Below are 16412 nucleotides of genomic sequence, written 5' to 3' on the forward strand. Positions count from 1 at the left end.
CAGCCTTCATGTTACTCAAATGTGGCCACTCTCACAGCCAAACTCAGCGTGTAGATGTGATGCATTCCCCCCAGCATGGGACACGACACCCGGGGATGAGCCTCCCTGGCACCGAGGGATCACTACCACATACCAGCTGAAGAAGCAACTAGAAAATGACCTTGAATTAAAGATTCAATGCGGAACAGCAGAATATACCTGTCTACATATAATAACATGACTTCGGGAAGCAGTTTGACCTAATGTAAGGGGGAAATGGAAAGGAGAAATGAGATTATAAGGCTGTGAGTCTCTAAAAAAGAGTCTGGAGGTTGTCAGAAGGAATACCCCTATGTACAACTGAACAGAGTCTAAGAGACAGATAGGGTGGATACAACCCCAGGTATTGGTTCTTTTGAGGGATAAAGAGACCCACGGGTTCTATGGTCATGGCAGAAGGGGTTCACTGCCATGGCAGATGGCCCTTCTTTGGAGCTGGTGTTTCTGCATGATGGAAATGGACTCAGAGGGGATCTCTTTTCACAAGACTTGCATGCTACTTTATTGGAATTGTAGTTGGTGCTGAGTTTAAGATATATGTAGGGGATTTGAATCTCTGGACTGATAATATGACACCCAGGCCCAGAGCCTCAACAGACTTCAGCTCCTACACTTTGACTTATTGGACTTACTCCACTCAGCTAACATGGAGTTGAAGAAGGTCAACCACCACAACATGGAGCCTAGAGTGTCTACAACTAGAAGCGGGAAGAGTGCATCCAGTACTCATGTGGAATCTAAGCCCTCACTTGACATAGGTGTGCAATGGACACAACCAATCCAATGTCCACAGAGAAAATGTGGAATGGGTGTGGGAACGGTAGCCATGGGGGCTGCTGGGTGTGGGGAACGGGTGGAAGAGATGAGATGTGGAGGCGTTTTCGGGACGTGGAGTTGTCCTGGATAGTGCTTCACGGACAAGTACGGGACACTGTAGATCCCCCCAGGGCCCACTGGATGGAACGTGAGAGAGTCTGGGCTATGATGTGGACCATTGACTATGGGGTGCAGTGATGCTCAGAGATGAACTTACCAGGTGCAATAGATGTATCACGATGATGGGAGAGAGTGTTGCTGTGGGGGGAGTGGGGGGCGGGGGCGGTGGGGTTGAATGGGACCTCATATATTTTTTTAATGTAATTAAAAAATAATAATAATAAATAAATATTAAAAAAATAAATAAATTTGCCAAATGAATAAATAAATGATTGCATTATAAGTCTCCATTGTATTTCTTCTTTACTTTCTAATTTTTTTTCATTTTTTAAACAACCACTGCTTCAACAAGTATGCCTACTGATTACCCAAACTTTTCATATAATGCCAACTGGACCACCTAAACTATTAGATTATTTTTAATGAACTGTTAGGCAAGATCATTTTACAAGACTTACTTACAATATGTCTAAAATAGAATGTACTAGTGAATTTGTGAATTGTGTTCCCAAAATGATTTTTAGTCTTTCTTTTCCTTAGCAACATAATGAAATTAAAACTTTCCTTTATTTTACCACAGATCAATCAATAAGCATTTGTTGTGTGCCCACAATGGCTTAGGCACTATGGCAAGGAATGGTACTTACAACAGGATTTGCGCTTGTTTTAATTGCTTTCTATAGCATATACCATATACTCAGTCTTGAATAAATACATCTTAATGGCAATTAAATAAATTTGTAGCCAAAAATCAGGGCATATTAATGAGTTTTGAAGTCGGAATTCCAAAGATTTTATTGCCAAAAGGAAATGAAACTGCTTAGGAGCTCCACCTGGAGTGGATGTTAGAGATTACAAATGCAGTGGGAATTATGGAGATGTCCACATTTGAGCAAAATCATTGCTATCTCCATGGAAACTATCTCCCGCCCTCTTCTGGGGAGAAAACAGCAGCTGTTCAACAGCAGACAACCAAGAAAAATGCAAATCAGTCGGAAGTAGAAAACTCAGGATTCATTTAAAATTGTTAAGGGGATGAAATTTGGGGTAAAAGGAATGAGATTAACCAAGTAGTGATTTGGGAAATAAGACTATATTAGTTTGAACTACATGAAGAGTATCTGGGAAGCAGAGGGACAAGGTGGTCAGGAATTTGCATCAACCATGTCATTAAACTACCATGCTGAAATAATACATTTCAGGAAGTATGCAAAGCAAAATTGCAAGGAGAAAATCATAGTTTTTGAGACAGGAACAAGGGAGAAAATATGATTGGGGTTAGTTTTGAAGAAGAAAGAAGGAAAATGGAAACTTGAAGCATGCCAATAAGTACCAGATAAAAGAAAATTCAGAAAAGGAAGGAAAACTAAAGAGCAGATTGTGTTCTGCAGGCATAATCTATGCCTTTGTCACTTAAAATGTTAAAACACTTAAAGTAAGCTTTTATTTGTTTCCCATGGGTACATGTTCTCAACTAATGTTTCATTTTATATGTAATGGGAACTCTCTAAATGAAATCCTTAGATAAATTCTTGCAGCCAAATAAGGCAATTTTGCCCAAGTCAAGAAGGATAAAAATCCAGGTAGTAAGTAATATTCTTGCATAAAGAATTCAGGACTGTAGTGAGAAGAAAAACATGAGCATTCCTGTAAGTGCTAACCAAGAATGGCCTTCTAGCACATCCTGCCTCATTAAATGTTACCTCTGAAAAATTGGGAAATGAGAAGACCCAAGATGGTGACACAGTAGGAAGATCTAATAATCAGCTTGCCCAACAGGGCAACTAATAAACACCCAGGATCTGTCCAGATCAACTGTTTAGGGAACTCCAGAGACCAGGACACAGTGGACTATCAGGGGATAAAACAAAAAGAGGAGACTGGCCATCTGAAGGAAGATTTGTGAGTAGATTCCTCCATGGTGCAGAGGCAGTTACCCAAACTCCACTGGCGAGGCAGGTCTCTGGACCCATTCTCTGGCTGGAAGTAGAAACTCTCTTTCACAAAAGAAGGGGAGGAGAAGTGTCCTGCCACCAACTACAGCTGTTAATTGCCAAGTTCAGCTACGTGGATTCCCATCTTGAGCACAACTGAGGCTTAAACCTGCCCCAGTCACCAAAAATACCCAGTAGCATGTTTGCTGCATCTCCATCCACCACAAGAGTGGAAGCAAGGGTGACTGAAAAACACGGTGGTCCCCAGGGGTGATAGGGATAAGACCCAGTGCTCTCAGTTGGGAAAGCTACTGCTTAGGCCCCTACACCCAGCATGAGTGGAGATTGGATGCAGTTAAAACACTTTCTTGGGGTAGAGCAGGCAGATTCACACTGGGCACCAATGCCTTCTAGAAGGAGACGAAGCTTGCACTCTCTCATGGGTAGTGCAGGTAGATTCACCCCACCCACATTGAAGGGCTGATGCATACTTGGTGCCCCTGCACAGAAGATAAGAAAGTACTTTTTCATGGGCAGGGTGTGCAGATTCACCATGTCTATCTTGAACAGCTGCTGCACTCTCATCCTCAAGATGCCCAGGAAGGATAGGATTCAAGAGCCATTTCATCCTTCTCTTTCAAGACAGTACAGGCATAATCACCTCACCCCCTGGGGGGCAGCACAGGAGGTGGCATTTAATCAGATTATTCAGATCTTAGGGTCTAGGAGCTGTGCGATGGTTTCATCCTGGGTAGGCTGGCAACTTCAGACTCAACTACAGCCTCACCAGGAGCTAATTCAGCTGAGAATTATAGGCACAGAAGAATATTATGGCAGCAGGAAACAACTGGATAAAGAGTGCTACCTGCTGGATATTTATAAAAGTCTACATTACGGGAGAATTCAAAGAGAAGATTGGAGGCCTATAGGGTCTCTTCTTCAGAGCACATTGGAATCAATTTGCACTCCCTTCATAGGTTCCCTGAGCCTGTTTTGACTGGAAAACCAGAGCTAGGAAGGTTTTCTACAGCGGGAAACATCTACCAAAATAAGTCCTCCAGGAAACAGCAGCCAGGGAAGACAAAAGGAGCATTAAAATAGACAGAGACAAATAAATTACAGACAAAACAGACTAACATTCTTGGAGGAGGGACAGAGGAAGCTTTAGCAAAGAACCAACCAGTAAAAAAGCCATAGGCTAAAGAGAGAAACTGAGTAAAGAATAAACACATTAAAAAAATCAGATACCAAGACACCAGCCAAAAATTATAAGCCATATTAAGAAACAGGAATATATGGCCCAGCCAAAGATACAGATTAAACACGGAGATGAAACAAAGGATTCGAGACAATTAATCACAGATATCCAAACAAATCTCCTTAATAAATTCAAGGAGATGTCTAAAGAAATTAAGGATATTAAGAAGACACTGGTTGAAAACAAAGAAAAATGTTTGCAAAGAAAAGTAACACATATTAAAGTAATACAATGAAATAGACTAAAAGACTTTGGAGGGGAGCAGGTGTAGTTCAGTGATTGAGCACCTCCTTCCCATGTATGAGGTCATAGGTTCAATCCCTGGTTAACTCCTGAAAAAAAAAAAAGTACATTGGAGGCATATAAGAGCAGAGCTGAATTTGTTGAGGACAGAATAAATGAGTCAGAGGACATAACATCTGAATTTGAAAAAGCAAGAGAAAAGAATGGAAAAAAGTGGCACAGGGTATCTGGGAATTGAATGACAATACAAAACATACAAACATACATATTATAGGTATCCTAAAAGGAGAAGAGAATTGAAAAGGGACAGAAAATATATTTGAGGAAATAATGACCAATAATTTCCCAAACCTTACAAAAGACATAAATATCAGCATCCAAGAAGGACAATGTACCCCAAACAGAATTAATCTGAGTAGATCTACACTGAGACACCCATTATTCAGAATGTCAAATGCCAGAGATAAAGAGAGAATTCTGAAAGCAGCAAGAGAAAAACAATTCACCACACAAGGGATGCTCAAAAAGACTAAGTACTAATTTCTCACTAGGAACCATGGAGACAAGAGGACAGTGGTATGGTATATTAAAGGTTCTGAAAGAGGAAAACAGCCTGCCAAGAATTCTTTATCCAGCAAAACTGTTTTTCAAAACTGAGGGTGAGTTTAAAGTCTCCAAAGATAAACAAAAATCATGTAATAGCAAGATAGGTCAGTGGAAAGTCAAAGATATAATGGACAATGTAAGTAATGCCTTTACAATAACATTAAATGTTAATAGATTCCCTTGATATTTATGATTATGCTTATGAGCCTTTGTTCTTGAAATTGCAACTTAGCCTAGTGCTTTAGAGTGTCTAAGAGTTACCTCCTGAGAGCTTCCTCGTTGCTTAAATATGGCCTCTCTCTAAGCCAAACTCAACATATGAATTCATTACCTTCCCCCCAGCATGGGACATGACTCCCAGGGATGAGACTTCCTGGCACTGAGGGATTACTACCAAGCACCAACTAGCAATGCAACTGGAAAAAAGACCTTGAATAAAATGGGAAAAGGTAAAGACAAATGAGTTTATATGCTAAGAGGTTTCAAAGTGAATCAGGAGATCTCCCCAGAGATAAACACTTAGACATATCTCCATAGGATGCCAAAGTAGATATTCCCCATAACAGTGCAGCTCCTGAGGGCTCCAGAGACCCCCAGGTCCTATGGTCATGGCAGATAGCTCCAGAGTCTAGTGCCTTGCCAGTGGGCCCTACTAGGGAGTTTGTGTTTCCGAGTGTGACAGAGTTGGACTTAGTTGTGAGACTTCTCTACACATACTTCTTCTGTCCCTTCTATTTGAACCTATATTCAGTACTAGAGTTCATAGGTGTGCATCCAAGAGACTTGAAACTTTGGGCTGTCCATGTGCCAGCTGGACCCTGAGCCTCAGCGGAATTGCAACAGTTACTCTCCAGTTCATTGGACTCATCCAGGGCAACTAAAAAGGAGGTGAGGATGGGCAGCCACCATATCAAGGAACTGAGAGAGTCTACAACTGCAAGCAAAGGAATCCCATTAATCAGCTGTATGGGATCGAGGCCCCTCTAAATTACAGGTGTAGTGGGCATCAAGATTCCAGAATCCTCAGGATTGAAGAATAAAATATGGGCTAGAGTGGACTTACTGGTATTCTACTATAGACTTAGAGTGATTCTATCAATGGAAGAAATTATGTCATTGATGTGGAGACAGTGGCAGATGCTGAAGGCAGGGAGAAAGAAAAAGAAGTGTAATGTGGGAGCATTTTCAGGACTTGGAATTGTCCTGAATGTCAATACAATGACAGTTACAGGTCATTATATATCCTGCTATAACCTACAGAATTGAGTGGGAGAGAATGTAAACTGCAGTGTAACCTATAACCCATGCTTAGTGGCAATGCTCCAAATTCATTCATCAATTGCAATGAATGTACTACCCTAATGAAAGAAGTTGTTAATGTGGGGAAGGGTGAGAGGTGTGGGGAGTGGGACATATGGGAAGCCCTTATTTTTTGTGTGTTACATTTTGTGTAATCTAAGTATCTTTTAAATACATATATATATTTTTAAAATCATGGCAAAAAAATCTTAATGAATTGAACTCCCCAATCAAAAGACTCACAGAATGGATAAAAAAATTAGCCATCTATATGCTGTCTACAAGAGACTCACCTTACACACAAGGACACAATAGGCTGAAATTAAAGGTTGGAAAAAATATTCCATGGAAACTGTAATCAAAAAAGAACTAAAGTAGTGATACTTATATCAGATGAAATAAACTTTAAAAGCAAGACTTTTATTAGAGACAAGGAAGGACATTATATATTAATAAAAGGGGCAACTCACCAGGAAGAAATAACAATCATAAATGTTTGTGCGCCTAACCATGATGCCCCAAATTATATGAAGAAAATACTGGCAAAACAGAAGGGCAAAATAGATGTCTCTACAGTAATAGTTGGAGACTTCAATACACCACTCTCAGCATTGAATAGAACATATGGCAGAGGATCAATAAAGAAACAGAAAGCTTGAATAATATGATAAAAAGACTAAATGTAATAGACATACAGAACATTGCACCCCAAAACAGCAGGATATACTTTCTTCTCAAGTACTCATGGATCCTTTTCCAGGGTAGACCATATGCTGGGTCACAAAGAAGATCTCAATGAATTCAACAAGATCAAAATTGTACAATTATTTCCTTCCCTATGCTGATGGCAATTTTAACCTTAGCTATCCTTGGATCTTTCACCAAGGTTATGCCAAAATCCTATGGCCAGAGGATTATGGGAAGGTGGTGGAGTAGAAAGATCTGGGAATCAGTCCCTCTATCAGAACAACTGCTAAACAGGCAGGACCTAAGTCAATATTTGAAAACTCCATAGTCCAGTGTAGCAGTTTGACATGGTTATGAATTCCAAAAATTGATATTGGATTATGTTTGTAATCTGGGCTATACCCGGGCATGATTAAGTTATGAGTGGGGCTTTGATTGGGCCATGTAATTAGGGCATTGAGTCCCCACCCCTCAGTGGGTGGGGATTCACAGATAAAAGGCATGAAAAAGGACAGAGTTGGGAGATTTTGATGTTGAAGTTTGATGCTGAAGCCTTAAGCTGTAACCCTGGGATGTAAGCTGACAGAGGAAAAAGAAACCAGCCCCAGGAAGAGAGAAATCCGGAGCCCAGGAAGAAGCAAGCACTGGGGAGAAAGGAGCCCTGAACCCAGAGAGAAGCAAGACCCTGGAAGGGAGGAACCCAGGAAGCCTGAACCCTTGTAGCCGTAGGCAGCCATCTTGCTCCAACACATGAAAATCGACTTTGGTGAGGGAAGAAACTCATGCTTTATGGCCTGGTATCTGTAAGCTCCTACCCCAAATAAATACCCTTTATAAAAACCAACCAATTTCTGATATTTTGCATCAGCACCCCTTTGGCTGACTAATATATCCAGCAATAAACTTTGTGGCAGCCAGGGAAGAACCAGAAGAGGCTGGTAAAAAGCAGTATATACCACTTAATTGCACTCTACGTGTAGTGGCAATCATTGCCATACCACAAACTTGAGGTAGGCAGCAGTAAGGCACTGGCACCACTTGCTGGTCATGGAGTAGGACATAAAAATCCAGTTCCCCAAGGTACAGGGGTTTACAGTCTAAGTTCTGATCAATGCTTTTGATTGTCTACTTCAGATAGTGAGACAGTGAGGAAGGTAGTGGATGAAATTAGGGATAGTATGCTTCTTTAGAGCTGTGGAGAACATTAGAGCTGGATTTGCAGGGCAGGTGCTGAGTCAAGAAGGCACATCATTGGAGAGATCTGGAGAAAGTTTCTGACCCTAGTCCTGGCCCTTCCTTCAGCTCTCCACCTTGCCAATCTGGAGCCAACCAGCACTCCCTTTCAGTTGAAAAAGACTGATTTGGGAAACTTCTTTCCAAGGTGCACCCTCTCCCAGAATTTGCCTTCCAGGCAAAATAAATTTAAGACAAAGAAAGATAAGTAAGAAATATTTGAGTCAGTGGCCTATAGTAAAGGTTTACTTGCTTTAAGTTCTGCAGAGGAACAGTCAAGAGAAAGAGGTCAGTTTCATAGGATGTAGAGGTAGCACTCATTTCTGTAAGAAGAGGAACTATTAAAGCCACTAGCAAGCTCAAGCCCAGGATAATACACAGAAAAGATAGTGAAAATCCTGTACTTTGCATTCACCTTGAGCTGAACTTCCTGATTGAAAAGCTGAACTCTGAAGGAGAGTACCAGCCAATACAAAGCCAATCTGTAAATACTGTGAAAGATGTTCTTTGCTTAGTATTTCTTGGTATTGGTAGCTTCTGACACTCAAGAAAATCTCTGTCATACCACTATCGGGATAAAAATATAAGGAAGAGAAAGTTTGGGGAGTAAATCCCAGGGTTAACATTTACAAAATTAAAAAGTACAGTGTGTAACAAAAGTTCAAGACAAAACAAACAAACAAACATGAAATGATGTCCCATCCAAAGAAAGAGGATAAAATTCCAGAAAACATCAAGGAAGAAGCCCAGACTGCAGACACAATGAACAAAAACATTAACAAAACAGTGATCTTCAATATACTCAAGGAAATGAAGGAAAACACAGAGAAAAAAAATAAGGAATATCAGGAAAACAATGAATGAACAATATAAGAATCTCAATAAAGAGATAAAAAATTAAAAAAAAAACAATCAAATAGAAGGAATGAAGTCTACAATAACTGAAATGAAAAATTTTCAGGATGGTTTCCATAAATTGGAGCTGGCAGAAGGAAAAATCAACAAAATCAAAGACAAGAATATTGAAACAAGTCAAGCTGAGGAGCAGAAAGAAAATATAATTATAGATTGTGAAAATAGCCTAAGAGACCAGAGGAACACAATCAAGTATACAAATATATGCATTTTGGGGAGTCCCAGAAGAAGCAAAATGACAGAAAGGGCAGAAGGAATATCCAAAGAAATAATGACAGAAAACTTTCCAAATTTACTAAAGATGTGAATATGTATATTCAAGATGCTCAGAGAACACCAAACAGGAAAAGTCTGAAAAGAAACATGCCCCATTACATACTGATTAAACTCTCAAATGCAAATAAGGAGAGAGTTCTGAAAACTGCAAGAGAAAAACAGTGTTTTATGTTCAGTGGAGTACCAATTAGATTAAGGGCCAATGTCTCATTAGAAAACATAGAAACAGGAAGACAGTCATTTGAAATGCTTAAGGTTCTGAAAGAAAACAATTGCCAACCAAGAATTTTATATCCAGCAACATTTTTCTAAAATGAGGGATAAATGAAGACATTCCCAGATAATCAAAGCTAAGGGAATGCATTACCACTAGAACTGCTCTACAGGCAATAATAAAGGGAATTCTTCAGCCTTCAAGGAAAGAACAATAGACAGCAGTTCAAAGTCGCATAAAGAAATAAAGAACACCAGTAAGCATAACCATGTGGGAAATTATAAATGCCAGTTTTATTGTATTGTATTTTTTGGTATTTAAGTCCATTTCTTAATTAAGAATTAAAATTCAATTACATGAAAAATAATGATACATAATGATAAATCTATGGTTTGGGACATACAATATACAGAGATAATTTGTAACAAATACAAAAAAGGTGAACAGACACAGGGCTATGTATATGCTATTGAAGTCAGTTTGATATCTAATCAATGTAATTATTATATATTTAGGATATTAAATTTTAACCTCATGGTAACCATCAAGAAAATATGACAAATATATCCAGAAAGAAATGAGAAAGAACTCAATATGATACAATATAAATAATCAAATAAATATTAAAGTTGGCATTAGCTGAAGAATTGAGGGACAAAAGAGGTAAATGACCCAAAAAAGACAAAATAGCACAATCACAGAAAAAAATATCTTGCATTGTCAGTAGTGATTTTAAATGTAAATGGATTAAACTCTTGAGTCAAAAGGCAGAAATTGGCAGATTGGATGATAAAGAATAACCCTATTATATGCTGTTTACAAGGGATTCACCCTAAATTCAAAGATGTAGGTAGGTTGAAAGTGAATGGTTACAGAAAATACACCATGCAAACAGTAACCAAAAGAGATAGGAGGTACCAATGCTAATAGCAGATAAAATATACTTTGTCAAAAGCTTTTATGAGGTACAAAGGTCACTAAATACTTCTAAAGGGGACAGTTCAACTAGAAGTTCTTACCAATTATAAATATATATGTACCTAAGAGCAGACACTTAAAATGTAGCAGCAAATATTAACAGACTCAAAGGGAGAAATAGGCGGTTCTACATTAATAGTAGGAAATTTTAATACACAAATTTCCATAATGGAAAGAACATCTAGCAGACATTCCATGACAAAATAGAAGACTTGAGTAATACTCTAAACCTAGAAGACCTAACAAACACATATACAACACTTCACCCAATAGCAACAGAATACATATTCTTTTCTAATGCACATGGATCATTCTTCAGAATAGATCATATATCAAGTCTTAAACTCAGTAAATTCAAAAACATTGAAATCATATAATGTACCTTCTCCAAACACAATGAAATAAAGCTACAAATCTATAACAGAAGGAAAATGGAAAATTCAAAAATAGGCAGAAATTAAACAATGCACTCTTAAACAACCATGAGTTAAAGAGGAAATCACAATAAAAATGAAAACACAACATACCAAAACCTATATGGTGCAGCAAAGGCAGTGCTGAGTGAGAAATTTATAGTTCTTAATTCTTACGTTAAAAAAGAAGAAAGATTTAAAATGAGAAACTTAATTTCAGAACTGGAATAACTAGAAAAAGAACAAATTAAATGCAAAGTGTGCAGAAGGAAAGAAAAAGCAAAGATTAGAGGAGTGATGAATGAGAGGATAAAAAATGGTAGATCAAAAAAACCAGAGTTGGTTCTTTGAAAAGATCAATAAAATTAACAAACCTTGAGACAGATTGACAAAGAAAAAAAGAGAGGACAGAAATAAATTAAATCGGAAATGGAAAGGGTGACATTACTACTGATCCACTGAAATAAAAAGGACTTTAATGATGATGGACAATGGCCATCCCAAGAAATAGAGAGTATCTGAAACTGCAAGCAAGATAGTTCAATCCATCTGTCCCATGGGATCTACGCCTGCTGTCAATTAGAAGGAGAGTGGTCATCACCACCTCCAAATCCTCAAGATTGGGGAATGAGCAATGCATTAAAGTAGACTCATTATTATTCTACTATTGACTTATTATTATTCTAGCAATGGAAGAACTCTTATCATTGATGCAAAAGCAGAGGATACCAGAAGTTCTGAGGGATAGGAAAGGGAAAAATAGGTATAATATGGGGACATTTTGGGGACATTGGATTTGTCCTCATGATATTGCAGTGATGGATACAGGCCACTACATATTTTGTCATAACTTACAAAATTGTGTGGGACAAAGTATAAACTAAAATTCAAACTGTAGTTCATGACTATTAGCTATGCATCAATATGGGTTCACCAACTGTAACTAATGAAGGATGTTAATGTGGGAAAATGGGGGAGCGGGAGGGAGTGGGGCATACGGGAATCCCTTATATTTTTTGTAACATTATGTAATCTAAAGCTTCTTTAAAAATAAAAAATATTATTAAAAAAGTATTTTGAGAGGGCACTATGAACAACTGTGTACCAACAAGTTAGGTAACTTAGATGAAATGGACAAATTCTTAGTAATGTACAATCTACCTACATTGACTTAAAAAGAAGTAGAAGATCTCAACAAACTAATTACTAGCAAAGGGATTGGATTGGTAACCAAAAATTTCCAAAAATAAAATGCCAGGACCAAATGGCTTCATAGGGGAATTCTACCAAACATTCCAAGAAGACTTAACTCCAATTCTTCTCAAACTCTTTCAAAATATTCAAGAGAAGGATACACTCACTAATTCATTCTATGAGACCATCACCTTCACACCAAAGCCAGAAAGATACCATAAAAAAAGAAAACTACAGACCAAAAATCTCTTATGAATATAGATGTGAAAATCCTCATCAAAATATCAGCAAACTAAATCCAACAGTATATTAAAAGAAGAATGAATTTGGAGAACTCACACTTCCTGATCTTAAAACTTAGTACAAAGCCACAGTAATCAAAATAGCATGGTACTGGCATAAGTTCAGAGTACAGAACAATGAAATCACATTGAGAGTTTAGAAATCAAATCTCATAATACGGCTAACTTATTTTTGAAAAAGGAGAAAAGACCACTTAATTGGGAAACAATAGTCTCTTCAACAAATGGGTCTACTCATGTGGTCATTTTAGATTTGTCACTATGAACCTACCCTGCTACTTTTGAGGCTCAGCATTTGGAAAGTCAGGAACTCTCAGCTAAGATTTAAAACTTCTTGTTTGGAGATATGTACTTAGAAAAAAAAAAAACACATGTTTTAAAATTTAATCCATTCCTGTGGGTGTGAACCCATTTCAAATAGGACCTTTTGATGAGGTTCCTAGAGTTAAGATATAGCCCAACTCAATCAGGATGGGTTTTTTTTTTTTATTTAATTTAATTTTATTTTATTTACTTTGTAATAATATTACATTAAATATATATATATATGAGGTCCCATTGAACCCTACCTCCCCCACCCCACCTCTCCCCCCCCTCAGCAACACTCCCTCCCATCATCATGACACAGCCATTGCATTTGGCAAGTATATCTCTGGGCACCCCCGCACCCCATGGTCAACGGTTCACACCATGGCCCACACTCTCCCCCATTCCATCCAGTGGGCCCTGTGAGGATTTACAATGTCCGGTGATTGCCCCTGAAGCACCATCCAGGGCAGCTCCATGTCCCAAAGACGCCTCCACCTCTCATCTCTTCCTGCCTTTCCCCATACCCATCAGCCATCATGTCCACTTTTCTCAATCCAATGCCACCTTTTCTATGTGGACATTGGATTGGTTGTGTCTTAATCCTATTACTGGAGTCCTTTATAAGCAGGATAAAATTCAGTAAAACAGAGAGAAGTCACAGAGGGAGTAGCCAGAAGCAGAAAGTCAACGGAAACCAGAAGAGAAAGCAGAGGCCAGGAGAGCCTGCCACATGCATTGCAGTGTGATCAAGGAGCCAAGAACCAAGGATTGCCAGCAGCCTGTTCCAAAATGCCAGTCTTTGCAAAGAGAGCATTGCCTTGAAGATACCTTAATTTAGACTTCTGTTCTCAAAACCATGGATCAATAAATTCCCCTTGTTTTAGACAAGCCATTGCGTGCTATTTTCTTTAATAATGAAGAAACTAAAACACTGCTGAATACCTCCAACTCTTATGCCACATTCTACTAACAGCTCTTCTCTTCCCACAGCCTCAGGATTTTATTTTCTAGAGATGAGCCAGCATGCTCTCTCTTTCTCCTCTTTCTTCAGAAACACTCCATCTTAGCCCATGCTTGTTCTGTCAATTTGTTTGGTCTTTTGGGAATGAGAGCCAGGAAGTCTTGCAAGCTTCTACTTTTCCTGATTTGCCATGTACTTCCCCTTGGGCTTTAAAGCACTGAGATTGCTAGATACATGATGTGGGAAGAGACAAGAGGCATTAAAGGATAAAAATAATATACCAATTTGTTCTCAACCCACCTCTTTGTAGCCTTTCTCTGGCTTTTCTTGGGGAGGGAATGGAGGTGGGGGTGAAATCGAACTTTTTGTGAAATGTAAAATAAAGATTTTAAAGCTTAATATTTCAATTTCTATCTGAAACTACAAGGGTTCAAGGCAAGATGCCTTTGTGATTTAATATAGAGTCATAGAGAAGGCTTCATGATGGCAAGCAATTTTTCAGACAGTTATATCTAAGAATCAGTTTTCCAACTCTCCAAACAGCAACAGTGTCACTAGATACCTTTGGAAAAAATAATGTGTACTAAATTCCATTGGCCATTTGACTTTTTTTTTTTAAACCATCATTTGCATTTATTGTAAGCTGAAGTTATTCCTGAGCCATATACTTTTGTTTCTTCAGTTTTTTTCCAGGTTATCTTTTTATTCTGTGCAACCTTCTCTTCTGGTTTAGGAACAATTTGTTCTTTTTCAGTAAGGTTCATCTCAATGTGGCAGGGGGAGTTCATATATGGGTTCTTCAGACCATGAATTCTGTAAGTAGGTCAGGGCATCTTGGGGCCTTTGTTCACCTGGATATGTTCAATGATCAGAGAATCTACATCTAAATCCTTAAGCTCAGCATTATTTTCTGCACTTTTAAGCATGTGCAACAAAAATTCAGCACTCTTTTTGGACCAACGACCCTGTGTCCAGCCCCACAAGTTTGACCTGGGCACACCTGCCAATGCCACCATTAACGACGGAATGGCACATATTGCTTCTGTAAAGTGACATCTTTCAGATACTTGGTGGCTTTTAAAATATGCAAACCCTTAATGGCATGGGCAGTTTCTTGGGTGTTCTTAAAGGGAACACGAAGATTTGAACCTCTTGATTTGCATGCTTTTGTGGGTTTTTCTGGGTCAAGGAAATAGTGAAACATTTTCAAAGATCACCTCAGGTGACCCAATTGCCTTTTGTCAAAGGATGGGAGCAGTGTTCAAATAGAAAATATCTGAGTCTCAAGATACCATAAATCTTGACAGCAGGGTACAATAAAAGCTTTTAAATAAAAGAAAAACACTGATTTACTGATGAAATATTAATACTGTTACTGAATTAAGTCATCAGATAGGAATGCAAAACAGCAAAAGTTATTTTTATTTTTAATGCTGTAGCTAAATGTTTGATTGCCATGCTCCTCAACTTCTCTCAAGCCTATTCTCCAGCTTCTTAGAAGGCTGGTCATGGTTGAACTCCTTGAATGAGACTTTGGCTGCAAAGGAAAGGCAATCAAAAAGAAATGAAGGGACCTAGGTACCTTCCCTGAATTAAGAGCATGAAGCAAATTCCCAAAAACACATCCTGGAGCACAGCCCAATCTAGCTTGACTTTCAAAACACCCATTCCTATCACATAAAACATCCTGTGCCCCCTCTTATTATTTTGTATAATTTTACCATTTTCTGTGATTGCCATAAGAAATTTAACATAAAAGATGTCTTAAATCCCTATATTATTAAATATTATATTACAAAGATGCAAATATAATCTTTAATATTATACAGATAAAATGTTTACTTTTCCCATTTAACAAGTGATGTACACTACTTAATTTACTTCAAATTAATTTTGTGATAAAAAGCATAAATTGTCAATAAATAAATTTTAAAATGATATATTTGTTGTTCAGAAAACTAATAGATATCCAAATATAGATTAAAATTTAACTATGCCTCATATCATCAAGGCATAAGATAAAAATTTTCTGGTAACTTATTGTGTGGAATCCTTGAAATTGCATTTTAAAGAAACAACCAGTTCTTTCTCAAAAATGTAGTGAAGTATTTCACTCATACATAAACACACATAAACAATAAGTGTATAGTAAAAGTTGTGAACTTACAAAACAAACACACATAACATCACACAGGGCTCTCATAACTCACCCTACCATCAATACCATGTCTTGTTGTGAAACATTTTTAACAAACAAAAGAGCATCCTTAAAATATTACTACTAACCAAAATATCTTACATTTGGTGTATTTTTCCCCAACCCACCATATTATTATTATTATTATTTTATATCATTCATACATGAACATACATAAACAAAAAGTGTATAGTAAAAATTGTGAAGTTAAAAGCAAACAAGCATAATATCATATAAGGGTCCCATACATCAATCCACCACCAACACCTTGCATTTGTTACGAGACACCTTTTATAATTTATGGGAGAATATCTTCCAAATCTTACTACTAACTATAGTTTATATCTTACATTTGGTGTATTTTTCCCCATACCTAGCCTATTTTTTTTTTAAAAATATATTTTATTATAGAAGCTTT

The sequence above is a fragment of the Dasypus novemcinctus genome, chromosome 1, assembly GCF_030445035.2.
Source record: "Dasypus novemcinctus isolate mDasNov1 chromosome 1, mDasNov1.1.hap2, whole genome shotgun sequence".
Taxonomy (NCBI): domain Eukaryota; kingdom Metazoa; phylum Chordata; class Mammalia; order Cingulata; family Dasypodidae; genus Dasypus; species Dasypus novemcinctus.